The sequence below is a fragment of the Pipra filicauda genome, unplaced genomic scaffold, assembly GCF_003945595.2.
Source record: "Pipra filicauda isolate LSUMZ 115617 unplaced genomic scaffold, ASM394559v2 scaffold158_size1702193_pilon, whole genome shotgun sequence".
In the NCBI taxonomy this organism is placed as follows: Eukaryota; Metazoa; Chordata; class Aves; order Passeriformes; family Pipridae; genus Pipra; species Pipra filicauda.
In genome coordinates, this window is record NW_024104084.1 from 1,319,697 (window position 1) to 1,334,678 (window position 14,982).

Consider the following 14,982-nt stretch of genomic DNA (forward strand, 5'->3'; position numbering starts at 1 on the left):
CCTGTCAGTTATATTATCTCCCACATGCAGCCGTGCAAACATGCAGCATAACACATACAAATATCTGGTCACAAAAGGCTCAGCAACAGCTCTGACCAAATAAAATCTCCCAAACAGACAGTGGGTTGGGATATTGTCCTTTTGAAGCTCCTTTGAAGGTTTGATTTCCTCCCTCTCCCCTTTTTATGTAAATCTGTTCTACCTACAACACCCAAATGCCAGGAAATCTTAGAACAGTAAATACCCCTGCAGCACAAACAAAAATCATCCTTCAGAGAAATTGTTTGGCTTCTCAAAGTTGCTGCCTTGCCCTTTAAAATGAAGGGCATGCTTCTGAAAAGCTCTCCTTTCCTTGCAGACCTTTGTTTTCAGCGTGCTTGCAGTGGTACTGCCTTCACCAGTGATGGTACCATAGCTTCTCGAGTTCAGCAAGGACACTCAACACAGAGAGACATTAAAGTGATGTCTCCAAACTCCAGAAGGTGTTTTGCCATTGAGTTGATAATAAAACAACCTCTTCAGAAACCAATACTGGCCAATTTGATACAAGTTATCCCATCTGTTGGCTAGGCCCTACAAAACCCCTGTTCCTTCTTTCTGAAGGAAGCCAGACTTCTACAGTCAAGCAATTGTGTGTGCGTGCCTGGGCCCATCCATCAGTCAATATGTCAGGGGTTCCTCCTTATAGCTTTGAACCCGCTGGGTAATTTAACCTATCGTTGATGGGGTGGAAGAGGTCCCAAAGCTACTCCTATAAATTTCATGAAAATGGGCAGCCAAGCAGAGCAGAGCGTTCTCATTAGTGTTCATAAGCCCATCTTTTATTAGACATCAGTGAACTCATGGGGGTAGGGACATTGGAAGAGGGTTTTACACATTTGGCTGCCCATGAAGCAACTTGTTTCAGTGTGTGCACTCTGATACCCTGTCAAGAGGCCTCCTGTAGTAACAGCTTCTTGGTTTTAACAGGATGTCAGACAGATTTCTTAGCTCCTTTCTGCTGATTTCAACAATGCTTCACACAGCAGCAAAGTCAGCCTGCTTGTTGCATTTCCCTTCCCTCCTCAGTCAAAGCCACCCGAGAGAGTTCCTGCACAATGTTTAATAAGTAGCATAACATCAAAGGTGGCTGCTTTTCAGTGAGGAGTACCTGAAGGTAACAAGAAAAATGGTACAGGCTTATGAAATTTTTCTGTATATCAGCATAAAAAAGTAATATTCAAGCATAAACGGTTATCTGTTGTTCAATCATATCTTCAAGTTGTCTAGACAGACTTCAGGATTATGAAAGTGTGTCAACAAACTTTAATTCCATTTAACATGGTCTGGACTGTATCAATTCCTCTTCCAAACCCCTTTGCATTAGTAGTGTTGATTTTTTTTTCTGTTTGTCCTGTGGAATAACGAAACCTGAACTGTTGCTCAAAGCATGTAGGTTCAAAACAAAGTGCAGGAAAACACACTCTGAGGCAGACCTCCAAAGCCCCAGATGTGTGGCAGTATATCTAGCAGCAGGAGAGATGGTTCTTCAACCTTAGTTCTGAAATCCTCATGCTTTCCTGCATGGATATCAAATCTCTGGCCACTACCCAAACATGCAGTGCAATTTACTACAGACAAACCATAGGTGAGGCCCTCTAACAAAAATTTTTGATGTATATTTGATAAAGCTTGGCTAAGAAGTTAAAGTAATCGGTGGCATTAAAAAACATATACATATACATAAAAAGTGTTTTTGCAGGAACAGCACTGAATGACAACAGGAATATACCCCCAGCTGGTACTAGTCATATGGAAACCTGTGTTTCAAAGAAAGGCAACTTAAAATTAACGTCATGTCAGAGTTACTGCTTTTCATGAACACCAGAAAATGCTCTGTCTCATTATTTCTGTAGATCAAGATTTTTTTACATGTGTACTTACATTATTTGTTCTCATTGTAGCATTCTGGATAAAAGAAAAGTCAGTTTAATTCCTCCTTTCAAAGAAAATCACACTAATTTGAATACGTGGATTGCACATAACTAGGTACTTTGTGGGTTGTGTGTGCACATGTATTGTTCAGGTCCTATGTCTTTTTAGATTTCTTAAAAGTCAGTGGCAATTTTACAGAAAAATTATTGGGTTTATTTTCAATTTGTCAAAGTATTGGGGTTTTTTCCTTAGACTTCATTTCTATATTCTTTTTACTGTAAGTACAATGTCTTATTTTCTTCCTTTCTTACCTTCTTTATTTCCTTCGGTTTTGTCTTTCTTCCTTTCTTTCCTCCTGCCTGCCTGTGTCTCTCTTAGGTAATATCACCATAATTTCTAGAATTTATAACAAGCAGGCAAAAGAATAGGACCAGACTTTCTTCTTTTTAAATGTTGGTGACTAAGCAGTAACTTCACAAAAGTTCCTAAAAGTCAGTTTGATTTACTGTGGGGTACATTAGAGCAGGCTTTCGTACACGTTATCCTGCTGTAGAAGTTGCTTATATGTATGGAAGACCAACAAGATGAAACCTAAAAAAAAAAAAGAAACTCAGATTCTGTCCCTTTTCAATGAACAGAAACAAAACAAGAGAAAAAAGGAAACAGGGGGAGTGAGGGAGAGACAACTCCATCAGGTGTCAAGGAGGGCATGTCTGCTGGCGAGGATTCTGCCTCTCATGGCACGGACCACCCTCTCTGTAGCTGGATGTGTGCAAAGTGATGAACCAGACAAGAGAGGGCAACTTGGCAGCAGGACGTGTTACCAAAGTGGTCTTATGCAGAAGCTGAGATTTTTTTGCTGAGGGTAAGTCCCTTTCTGTGGTCACTACTCCCCACCAACTTCACAATCAGGTTATTTGGTCCTAATAATCTCATTTTCCTCATGTGAAACATCAAGCTAGAAATCAGGCGAGGAATGTCTCAAGTGTCTCTAGTGCTTCCTGACTCCTTGAAGAAGCAAGTCAAGAGGAGGATAGAGATTTACAGAGTTACTTCCAGTTACTTAAACCTTTTGATTATTCCTTTTAGCTTAGCCTCACATTTGGCAGAATGACTGCAGAGCAATGTCCCAGCCAAGCAGGATCAGATTATAGCCTTTACCATCTAGCAGCACAGCCAACACAGGGGAAAATCACCTCTGCACTCAGCTGATGTTAAAACAGTAATATTACTTGTCTTGTTCTTTGGTATGTCGCAAGGGTAGTGTTCACCAGCCCCTGTGAGATGTTCTGTGACAAAGGGACAGGACCACAAACGCACCTGTCTCCATACAGCAGACAAAATCCCTTTGCCATCCAGTACCTGGAAGAGCTCCTGAAATAAGACGGGGGGTGGGGGAAAAAGGCTGGGGCCTTGGGAAAATTTTGTAGAGCTCCTTTACACAGTTCATGCAAGTCCCTCTTCCCAGTTCCCAATCTTACAGTGAGTCTTCGAACACACTGCTGAGGTAGGAAACCAGGGGCAATGCCACAGCCACCACAAGCATTTCCTCAGGCCATGCTTGTCTGTACCCGTTCTGATGTCAGATCAAGCACATCATTTTTTAGTGGGAATGCTTATTTCCTAAGAGTAACCGATCCCTAGGGTAATTGAGACTAGAATTTTACAGGTCAGGCTTTAGTCTGGTCTTAGTCTCCGACAAATATTATTCAGATTGCCTGAACAATAGTTATTAATTAATCGTGCCTTCTAATAGCTATTTTTTTCACTCCTGGCAGTATACCTGCAGAAGGAGTTTGTTCATTAACTCAAGCGGTGAAGTCCTGGCTTGCAGCCCCAGAGCCTCCTTACTCCTCCATGGTGACCTACAACAAGTATCTTTGCAGTGGAAGGTTATATCCATTTCCAGGTCTCTTGCTTCATTAAGGATGAAATCAGCTGGGACTTGGAAACAAGTCTTTCACTCACTTGGCTTTTGTTTGGTTTGCTGAAACTCACAAGTAAGGTCTGGAACCAGTGAGCACTTTGAGTCTGGGATGGGCAACATTTCTTGATTTGGACGGCTAATAAGCCTTTTGTCTTCTGGTGATGTAAGCAATGAATTAGACACAGAAATCTGTGTCTGGAGTGATCTATCCTAGTGATGATCTTTATTTCTTTATTTTTGAATGTAAAATGCATAGTTCTCTCCCAAATTATTCAGCTTCTATAATTCACTAAAAAAAGTTCCATCTGCGTGGGATGAGGATTTCTCTCTCTTGACACGATCTGGCTTTCATTTAATATTCTTTCTAATTTTTCTCATGGGCAAGGGTGGAAAACAAAGATCTCACTCGACACCCAGTGCACATCACGTTAATGTCACTGTGGATATCAGTGAGCCCAAAAAGTTTTGCAAAATATCTTGGTGTACACATGCCTGTTGGAGTTCTAGGGATACTCCTGGGAAATTTTGATCTTGTTATTGATAAAATGCAATAAACTGTTATTACTGAAGTGGAACCCTCTTAACTGTCAGAGAAGTTGTTAGTAAAGAACTTAAGGATTAATATCTATGTGTGTGTGTGAGAGTGTATCAAGGTGAATAATAATAACCACTTTAGTCGGGTGCTCTTTTCAATTCCTTTCTTTATGTCAGCTCTTCTGTAGGTTTTAATATTTTTTTACCTTCAGGGGATATTTAAGTATGAGGCACTGTTAGCTAAAAAGAAGTAAAATGAATGCAAACCCAAATACTATTTGAAAACAGCATTCATTCCCAGTGGGTTGTGGCGAATGGAATTTACCTAACTTTTCTATGTCTTCAATTATTATTATTTTGTAGAATTTAAACAGGAACATTTGCTCCAAGAAAAAAACAATAACAAAGATGATGCCCTGACTCAGCTGTTCATAAGAAGTATCTTTATTCTCATTTCCTGCAAGAAGGAAATAAAGGTCTGAGAGCTACCAAGTTTGGGTGACCTAGATCAACAGATTGAATGCTTTCTCCTTCTGTTCTTCCCACACACTCAGATACTTCAATCCATAACAAAAACCCACTGAAAGTGTGACTCTGGGCTTCGAGCCACACTCGTCCCTGAACCTGGTTTAATCATGCTGAGGGGATGTCATCGGGACTGTGTATTTCCATTCTCTGGAAGTTTTCCACCCTCTACACCCCCAAGACCAATTTCTTTTTGTTTTAAACAAAACAGCTACTGGATAACTGTTTCCCAACAGTGTGAATTCCAGTTTTGTCTCTGTGGTTCATCAGAAGTTGCATGCCAGATCTGGAAATGTTGATTGGACACAAAAAACATAACCCACGGGCAAAATAGAGACTGCTGATCCACATATGATAGCTGGCTACAGGGTTAACCCATGCCTGAGGGAGCAGTCTGGTGAATACTCTACAAGGGGAATGTTTCAGTTCCACCTCTTCCCCAAATGAATTTTATTCTTTCATGTATGGGAGCTAATCAGTCTGAGAGAGAGGCATTAGTCAATGAAGCAGCTTTCTGAAGAAATACTCATTGTTCAAGCCATTTAAAAATTGGCTGGACAATGATCTACTTGAATGTAGGGATTCATTTCACTCCATCCAAGGAGCAGAGTGAGCATGTGGGATAGAAGAATTAATAAGCCTTTTCTGTTGCTAATTACTGTAATTCTGAGAAAGAAAATGGGATGAGACCACTGCAGCAGGAGAGCCAGGAGACCCCTGGACAGGAGGGGTTAACACTTGTCATTCTTAATCACACAGTTACAGTCTGGTGACAGAGGACTGCGAGGGGTACAAACACAGACAGCTCACGTGAATCCATTTTCCCCACTGGCACCACCTCTTTATGACTTATTGTGTTAATTAGCTTGCCTACTCTGTTCCACAGCAGAGCTAAGTGTGCAGTGACTGTCACCAGAGGAGGAGAGAGGGGACTCTGTGCCCAGCTCCAGCGACTTTGCTGTTCTACAAAACCATGGCTTTCAAAGAGGCAGTTTTCCAGTCATCCCCAGGGGAACAGAATCTGTACAGCTGACAAACAGTAGGGTCCTTCCCTTCCCTCTGCTTCTCTGAGACTATTCCTGGGGCTTGCTGGTCTCCACTGGGGCCTGGGGAGCTGCAGTCCAGTCTGGGAATTTGTCCCTGCAACAACCAGGTCTCTGGTTCCCCAGAGATTTTGTCATTGGCTTCAAACTGATGTGCTATAGGCCTGGAGGGTGGTGATTGTTTCTTTGTTTAGTTTTAAAATAAAACTAATGTCATGAAGATCACTGTTTCCTCATTAAGCTAAAAATATAATATCTTTTCCACCCCCCATCGTTTCCTAAAAAAAAAAAAAAAGTCATCTCAGACTCAACTGAACTGAGTCCTGTCCTAAGGAGAGAGGATGTGTCAGCTTAGTACAGGAATAAGTGTGGCTCAGGGGAAGGAGTGTCCCAGCCAGAGGATTGAAGGTTGTTATACAAATTAATGTAGTAATTACAGTATCATCTGGAGAAAGCAACTGTGACTGTGTCCCTGTTCTGCTAAGTACTGTAAGCACTGTAATAGAAAAGAAGTCCTGGCATGGTTATAATCTCAGCAGACAATTCAGAAAAAAAAATAAAAATCCTTTATTACTGTGTCATAGATAAGAACCCAAGGCCCAGAGACATTTTAAAGGTGTAATTATTACCAAGTCACCATCACCCCTGGCATTGTTTGGCAAGACTATGTGCAAGACTAAATTAAAATTCTTGACAGAGGAAAGGTTCATCCACAAATGCTGTGAGTCAAAGCCAGAGAAATTTTAAAAATGAAAATGTCTTCCAAATTAATTTTTTCCTAAGTTTCCTAATAATCACTGAAAATGAAAAGAAAAGCTCTACCTTCTTCATTTATCTTTTGTTTTAGAGAGAAGGGATTTTATCTCAAATTTCAGTAGAGAGAATGGATAGAAAAGATTCTTTCTAAAAACAAACACAAATCATAGTGGGAAAAAAATCAGGGCTAAGAAAAGACACCTAAAATCACACTTTTTGATTAATAAGATATATGTCGCTTAGGTCCAACTGTGTCCCTCCAAAACATCTGCCTATGAGTAATTTGTAGAATGTCACATAGAGAGGCTTTGTCAGAGAAGTCTTGTTTGAATTCTGTTTTAATAAAGAAAATAATGTTAGTAAAATATCAAATAAGCAATCCTAAAAATGTGTTAGCATCGAGGCAAAAATTGTAAGTATGTGAGGAAGGGGAGGATTAAAATCAACTTCCACCCATGCCAAAACAACCCTATTACAAACAAAAAGGACATTAGGCGGAGATTATTAAAAAATAATCCATTGTTCAGCAATGGCAAACATTTCACACCTCGTAAGGCAGAAGCAATAAATCCCATTGATTCTTCCGAGACAATTTACAATTAAATACTGATTTGCAAATAAATAAATAAATAAATAAAGGCAGAATTCATTGTGGCACCTTGCACCGCCAAATCAAAGCAATTGGAGTGGAATTGAGAATAATTACCAGATGTGTTGCTTTGTGCTCAAAACGGCATCCATTATTTACAACTACCAATGATGTTCCTTATTTATTCCTCCTGCTGGTCTAATGACTATTGCCATTCAGTGTTCTTTTATTTAATCATCAACATCCAAAAAAAGAAGCATCTTTTTTTTCTGCCTCCCTCTTTTTTTTTTTTGTTTTGGCAGCAGCAGGAAAGGAGAATTTTTCTAAACCCCAACAATAGAAAATTGCTCTGGAGGAATGCATCATTTTTTCAGATTGGCCTGTAATGTAATTATGTGCATTGCCTTCAATTTATTGGCCTTTTACAGATGTGCAATCCAAATGGATGTTACTTTAACTCCTGAAGTAATGAATATTTGTTTTCTCCTTGCCTATTTCATGTCTTTTCTATGGAAGATATTTCTGGATGGAAATTGACTGGCGGTCATAAGCATTAAGAGAGTTTGAAGCTCCCCAGGGGAACCCAGTGCAGTTATAAAGTTGTAGTACATGTAGCCATGCACACACAGAAAGAAAAGTGTTTGCAGGTGAAGAGACTCTGGGGAGAAGGATTTTTTTCTTTATTCTTCTGTTTGTTTCAAACCCATTTGCAGGCTGGGTGCTCTCCTGGCTTATTCTAGGTAAGGACAAAGGGAATTCCTTGAGGAAGGAAGAATTGATAAGTAGATATTAGCAGACGACTATATAATCTGGTCCTTCAAACACTATGTCCATAATGGATACCCCCACACTTTTTCTAGGATGTATTTACGTGGATCTCTCGATTGACGTAGAGAAGAATTTCTGAAGGAGTAGATGAAGATGTGCTGAACTGTCCCAGCTGCAGGCTATACTAGAAAATGTCCCTTTTCCATTGTCATTTCATCATTTCCAGGGGTAAAACTTTCGGGACGCCCCTTTTCCCCGGAGAGTTTACAGACTGAACATAATTTCTTCTATTTTTTCCTCCTTTTTTGGCTATTCAAAAGGAATCCTAGTGGTTATAAAGGGATTGGCATGCTTTCAGGCCCTTGTACATCTTTCAAGCAAATCACATCTTAAAGGACAATGAGTTTTTATCATTGCAGGTTTCCTCCAGGGAGCTCCCCAGGAGAGGCAAGTCCCAGCAGGTCTAACTTCACAGGAAGAGCGAATGAACACATACAAGGAAGATCTGGCAGGTTCTTCCCTTCCCATCTACCCCTGTGGTCAGTCACTGCTCTTCCACTGTAAGGAGAGTATGACCACAGTACACCTGCAAAAGTGTCCACCCAGTTATCACAGTAAAAGAGTTTGTACACAATAAACTGGAAGCCAGACAACACTGGAGAAAGACACCAGGTAGAAGAAAGTAATGGTACTTCTGTCACTTCCAGTTTTCTCCCAGGAATACTGAAGGTGGAAAGAGTGTGAAAGGCATTTTGTAGGTAATAAGGATTACAGAAGGCATCACAGAAGGGCTACAGAAAAGCACATACACACCCTTTAGTGTCCAAATTCTGCATAACAGGCTCTCTGAAGAGTTAAGGGTGCAGATCACAGATTCTGTGCCCTTTGATGGTTTTTTATATGTCTAAAAGGTTACAGAAGCAGGACAGTCACTGTCTAAGAAACGTACAGCAAGTTTCAGCGTACACACACAGAGATTCCTGAATGGTTCAAAATTTCCTGTCAGCTGGGTACTCTCAGTGAAGACAGACATCACTACTTCTTGTTCTGTGCCTTTAATCTTCCGTTTTGCTCATTCTGCTCTTTAATCATCAGACGACTCCTGACAGTAATTGTGGATGTCCCTGGATAGCTCAGTAATAAATGTATCCTGAACAAACATGCCTGTCAGACTCTATTTAGCCTAGAGCATCAAGCTTATGACCTCATGAAAGAGAATCTTTCTTAAGTTCTCTAAACAACTCTCAAAGTTAATCTCTACTCCTTATAATCATTATCTATTTTTTGCTATTTTCCTCAAGAATTCAGGATAGGACCCTGGAAATTACATAGGTGCCAAACTTTGGACCCCAGACAACACCTCTGTGTTCAAGTCTTAATGTCTGGACCATTGCATTCTGCCACTTCTTCAAATCTGCCTTTTGGGAAGAGCAATAGCAACAGAAAAACAGAACGTTGCAGGATATTGTTAATAGAAGTGCATTTCTCCCCCCAAAGATTGCTGCAGCAGCATGGAGAACAAGCTGTTTTTCTTTATTCAGCTTTGAGCAAAGTACATTTGCTGTGAGAGTTTCACAGAGTAAAGTAGTAGAGTTGGAGAGGAGTTTCTTTCATTGTTAATTATTTGTGCTTCTGGGCTAGTGACCCAAACTATATTTAGCTCCCCATCAAAACCAAAACCTGAAAATTAAATGGACTGGAATGGAAAGGTGGTCTCTGTGTCACTCTCTGGTTTCTGTTTCACAAGATGCAATCTTCCTCGATTTCCAAAACCAATTTTCTCCCATCATCTTATGAAAGTAGAGGTCATCCTGTGAAATGTGATATCTCACCGGTTTTCATAAAGGAATGTGCCCTTCCCCATGAAAGCAGGGTTCATTAAATCATGCAGCTGATCAGATTGCTAAAGCCTTGATTGGCCGGCAGCCAGGGTGAAGAAATCCATGGGGAAGAGGCACATGGCACCATCCAAATAGGTTGGACCTGAACTAGGGTATTTTAATCACACTGTTATAGAGAAGAAGGGGAATCTCAAAGAAGGACAGTATGGGAGCTTTATTGACTTTTAGGGTCAACAGAAGATGGGAAATAATCAGCCAGCCACATCTGAGTTCCACAGTTTAGTGTTTATTCCCAGACACCACTTTACGGCTAATTAGAGTTCAAAAATAATGCGCAACCCACCTCTGCCCTTGTTGCGTGACTTCTGTCCATAGTGTCCTCATAGCAGCTGGCAGAATGCTGTTTGAAGCTGGTACCAAAAGGCAGCTGCTTCTGGAGTGGGTCATAGCAACAATGAGAAACATTTCCTGCAAGACTGGAAGCTCAGTAATTTCTGAGAGCAGATCCCTGGTCTCTGACAAACTTAAGGCAAAATGATGCCTTGGAGTAACAGACTGGACAAAAAACCTTGTGAGTGCGAGGTAGAACATGAAGAAGTTTGCAGGAACGAGTAAGATTAAGGAGGTATAGTTTATGTTTCAGTTGGGCATCAGGGTTGGATTTCTTCAATGTTAGATGATTTAGAATGAGTGTTTAGATCTAGAGTTATAGGGCTCATTTGTTCCCCAAGCTCCACATGGAATGAAAATGGACTGGATTTAGGCAATACCCTAATTTCCTTTTAAAGGTGATCAGGTAAAATGCAGAGCCATAGCTGGTGACTCAAAGAGTAGTCAGGTCTGAATCAAAAACCAAGAGCCTATCTGTTTTGGATTTGCAAGGCATAGATAACCTGCATCTATGAAAGGATAAAGAGAGCACAAGAAAGCATCCCCAGTATTCATCACAGCTGCCTGGAACTCTGAGACAAAATGTGCTGGGGACTTTCTTTATATCAGCTGAGGAGTATTGACAGGGCATTCTCAATTCAAATAACCATTCCTCAGGCTTGACGGTTTAGTTCATATGAGCAACCTCACTTCTGGCTTTTGATCTGAGTCTATCCTTTTGATCTGAACGAATTCCCCTCTGTCCAAACTGGCCTTGCCCACTTTTCCTTCCTAGAGTGTTATTAGAAACATCCCTAGACTGAGTGGGTTTGCAGGTCCCAGCTTCCAATGTCAGGAGAGGTTTAGGTTGGATATTAGAAAGAGGTTCTTCACCCAGAAGCTGTTTGGGCGCTGGAACAGGCTCCCCAGGGAAGTGGTCACAGCACCAAGCCTGACAGAGTTCAAGAAGCATTTGGATGGTATTCTCAGGCATATGGTGTGATTCATGGGGATGGTCGTGCAGGGCTAAGAGTTGAACTCAATGAACCTTGTAGGTCCCTTCCAACTTGGCTTATTCTGTGATTCTGTTAAATGTCTGTGTTCAGGTCCTCTGAAAATCACACCATTCATTCTGAGACTTAAAATTTGAAAATACAGATTTGTGTATCAACTAATATCTATAAACAACCAATGCATTGCTTTGTATCCATTCTTTGTTTTACAAGTGAGAAACTGAGGCACAGAAAGGCATACGTCTTGGCCTAAGATGTAGGACTGAAAAATAAAGCTGTCAGAATTGACAAGGGTCTCTGTTAGGTGGTAAGAGGTACAAAAGGGTCCTGTTCAACTAAGCAACCTGAAAACTGTAAATTCAAGGTAGCTGACCCTTCATTCACAGGAATCAGCACATCTCTACCCTAGGGCGAGGCGTTCAAAGGCCAAATGCCTTGCTGATCAGCTGTTGTCTGAGAAGTTTTTCAACTCTTTGGAGAATATTGATATTGATTGTGGAAAACAAGAGTTAATCTGGAGAGACAGACCAACACACATAAATAAAGTGCATTTGAGTTTAAAGAAAAAAAGTTAGCGTCATGCCAATGAACTATTGACAAGGCTGTCACAAATATCATCTTGTCTCCGTGTAAATAAACAAGCTTAGTGCTGTTATTTTCGAATAAAAGGCCGGAATAGGTTTTGTATTGACTTTCTAATACCCACTCAAGAGTTGGAAGAAGAAAATTAAAGATAATAAAGTAAAAGTGCAAACCATAAAAGTATAGACAGCCAGTGCATAGCAAACTGTGAATGTGAGTCCTCTTCAGTTCAGGAAACCAATTGTGTAACTCAGAAAAGGTCAGCAGCAAAGATAAGTTGAGCTTGTCAGTGGATCCCCTTCTATATTTGGAAGGATGACGACTGCAGGATGATACGATCTGGGTCTGTAGTGATTCAAAGACTGGTACCCGTGTCCTACCCTTTCTGCATGCATTTGAGAGCTGAGTGGTGTTCCTGGGCCCTGTCACACTCATTTGAAGTTGACTTGCTCCTGGGAAGCTTATCCAATCCACTGGGCAACGACGATAGTGTGAACTGGTAATACCATCTTAACTCTGTTCAGTGACAGAGATATTTATAACTCCCTACAATAGAGTCAGGTGTGATCCTATGCTCTCTGCATCTGCCTTTCTTACAAAAAAGATGCACAGATGCTACAGAAATTACACAGTATCTCTTTTTGGAGCTCATCTCACTGTGGTCAAATTCAGCCCTTATTTTGGGTAGGGGTTATTCCTAGAATAACCCCATCATCTTTATCAGGTTCTTCTAAGAGCTCCTTTCACTGGGAGCTGTCCCAGCTTCTGTGATACTTTTGTGGACTTTCTCACTTCCTTTTTTCATCTTAAGTGAAAGAGGATAGAAGGATTTAAAAAGATAAGAAAGGACTGGAAAGAGAAATTTGATACCCTGAGTCCAGCAGCCCTCTCAGGAAGGACAACTGTTTTGTCCTTTGTCCCATCTCAGTATGCTTTGAGCAAACTATGAATGAGATGCTAGACCTGCAGGCCCAAGATGCTCCTCTTAAGGACAGGAAACAATGTGTGGGAACCACACATTCCATTTGGCAAGTACTGTAGTGCTCAATGAGTGAAGTTAAAGGCAAAGAAGGGGTCATAATTGGAGGGGGAAAAGAGAGTGCATAAAGGACCGATTTTGAATGATGGTGAATTTGATGAGGATGAGAATATGAGGAAGAACTTCTTTACTGTTCAGGTGGCTGATCACTGGAACAGATTGCCCAGAAAGGTTATGGAGTCTCCCTCATGGGAAATATCCAAGAATTGTCTGGATACAATCCTGTGCCACGTGCTCTGGGATGACCCTACTAGAATAGGGAGGTTGTACCAGACGGCCCTCTGTGGTCTCTTCCAACCTGACCCATTCTGCGATTCTGTGATTTTGGACATAGGGTCCAAAGATGGGACAGGGCAAGAGCCAGTGCAGAGATTTGTTCCGACCTCTTACAAACAGCAGATGTGGAAGACATTAACAGCACTAATGACTGTAGACTGCTGCTCCAAGGGCATAAAAGCCATCTCTGTCTAAGTATCCCGTCATCCATGTGACCAAGGGATGAACAAGGCTTTCACTGAACATGACTGGTACGAGTGATTTTGAATCAAATCAGAACATACTGTGGGTCTGAAGTATTTCAGACCTCAGGTTCTGCCTTGTTCAGCTCCATGAGTTTTCAATGATGTTGCCTCATAACATCCAGCATGTCAAACTCATACAATTAGGGGGTGTAATGGCCCATGAGTTGTTGGATACACGCAATGTATTCATACAATCATTTAGTTTTAATCTAATTGGTTGCTGTGTCCAAATAATGCCATTTAAATAGACTTCTTTGACGTTCCTTTCCAAATTCCTTTGAGATGGAAAGTCAAATGTGAGGCAGAGAGGAGCTGTTTGCTCTGCTTTCAGTTTTAAGGGAGAAACTTTGGATGGAAAACTCAGAAAATCCAGATCTATGTAGAAGCTTCAACTCCTTGGTCAGAAAAGATATGGAGCTGCAATTGTATGGATAAGCTCTAGTCTCTTGTACTGGGAGTATAAAGCAAAGGTCTGATGCAAGTAATGACAACACTTGCAATTTTTGCACTTCTTCCATGGAGGTTTGAAAGCAGGAGTAGCCTTTGACACTTGTACCTGGCCTCATGCACAGTGCTGAACTTCAGCTGGTGACTTGCTCAAAGCAAGATAGAGGTTGCCACATCCCTGGTCTCAATGCTTAATTACCCTCACTGGTTAATTATTCTCACTAATTCCTTTCAGTGACAACGAGGTGGCCATAAGGGTTTTGGTGGGGGTTTTTCCTACTGAATTTAGTTTCTCTGAGCCTCAGCTTCACCTTTGTTAAAATGAAAGTGATAAATGAAGAGCTGGATCATCCCCCAATGTAAATTAACACTACTGAGCACAAAAACACCTTTCCTACTCTTTTCCAAACAGCCTTTGCACAATGAATTTAATTGCCTTCTTGGGCTTTCCAACTCCTGCTTAAACCTACTTGATTTGGGGTTAGAGTCCTTTGAAAATCCTACCTGTGTCACTCTGTACTTTTGGTAGGCAGGATGCAAAAGTCCTGAACATGACATTGCCTGTGAAATGATGCAAGCCCACTATCTCTGCAGCATTGTTCTTACGAACGTGTATGATATCAATAAAAGATTATCCGAGTTCAGGAATGAAAAAATAAAAATGAAGGAGAAAAGGATTGGGAATCATTCACAGCAGGTCATTTTGGTTGGACTGCAATCAACTTGCCAGGCTTGATAAGACAGGTATTTGAGAGAGTATTGATCTCAGATGTTTTCTCTTTTTAATTTCATTTTTTGTATTTGTTTATACTTAATGTTTAATAAGCTCCTTGCATCTTGCTTTCTGGTTACATGCAACCTCTGGCTTGTGTACTTGCTGCTTCTAGAAAATTGTGTAAAATTTCTGCATCTACTGGGCCAGCCTCGATTTTTGTATCACAGGAAAGGGCTCAGCTCAGCTTTTCATACCTCTCTCCGGTTTGTTTTGGCTTGATTAAGTAAACCCTGGAGTTTGCAAGACCAGTGCAATTCCCCCACTACGTTGTCATTTTGAAAGATTTTTGCAATAGGGATCATGCCTTGGTACTCTAGTTTCTCTCCTAGAGACTTTGTG

At 40.9% G+C, this 14,982-nt stretch overlaps 1 protein-coding gene across 15 annotated transcripts in view; it reads left to right on the top strand.

Annotated features, from left to right (window-relative positions):
* The window catches only part of LOC114003380 (CUGBP Elav-like family member 4), a 699,867-nt gene that overhangs the window by 410,941 nt on the left and 273,944 nt on the right, over positions 1-14,982 (top strand). The gene's annotated exons all lie outside the window — the stretch shown is intronic.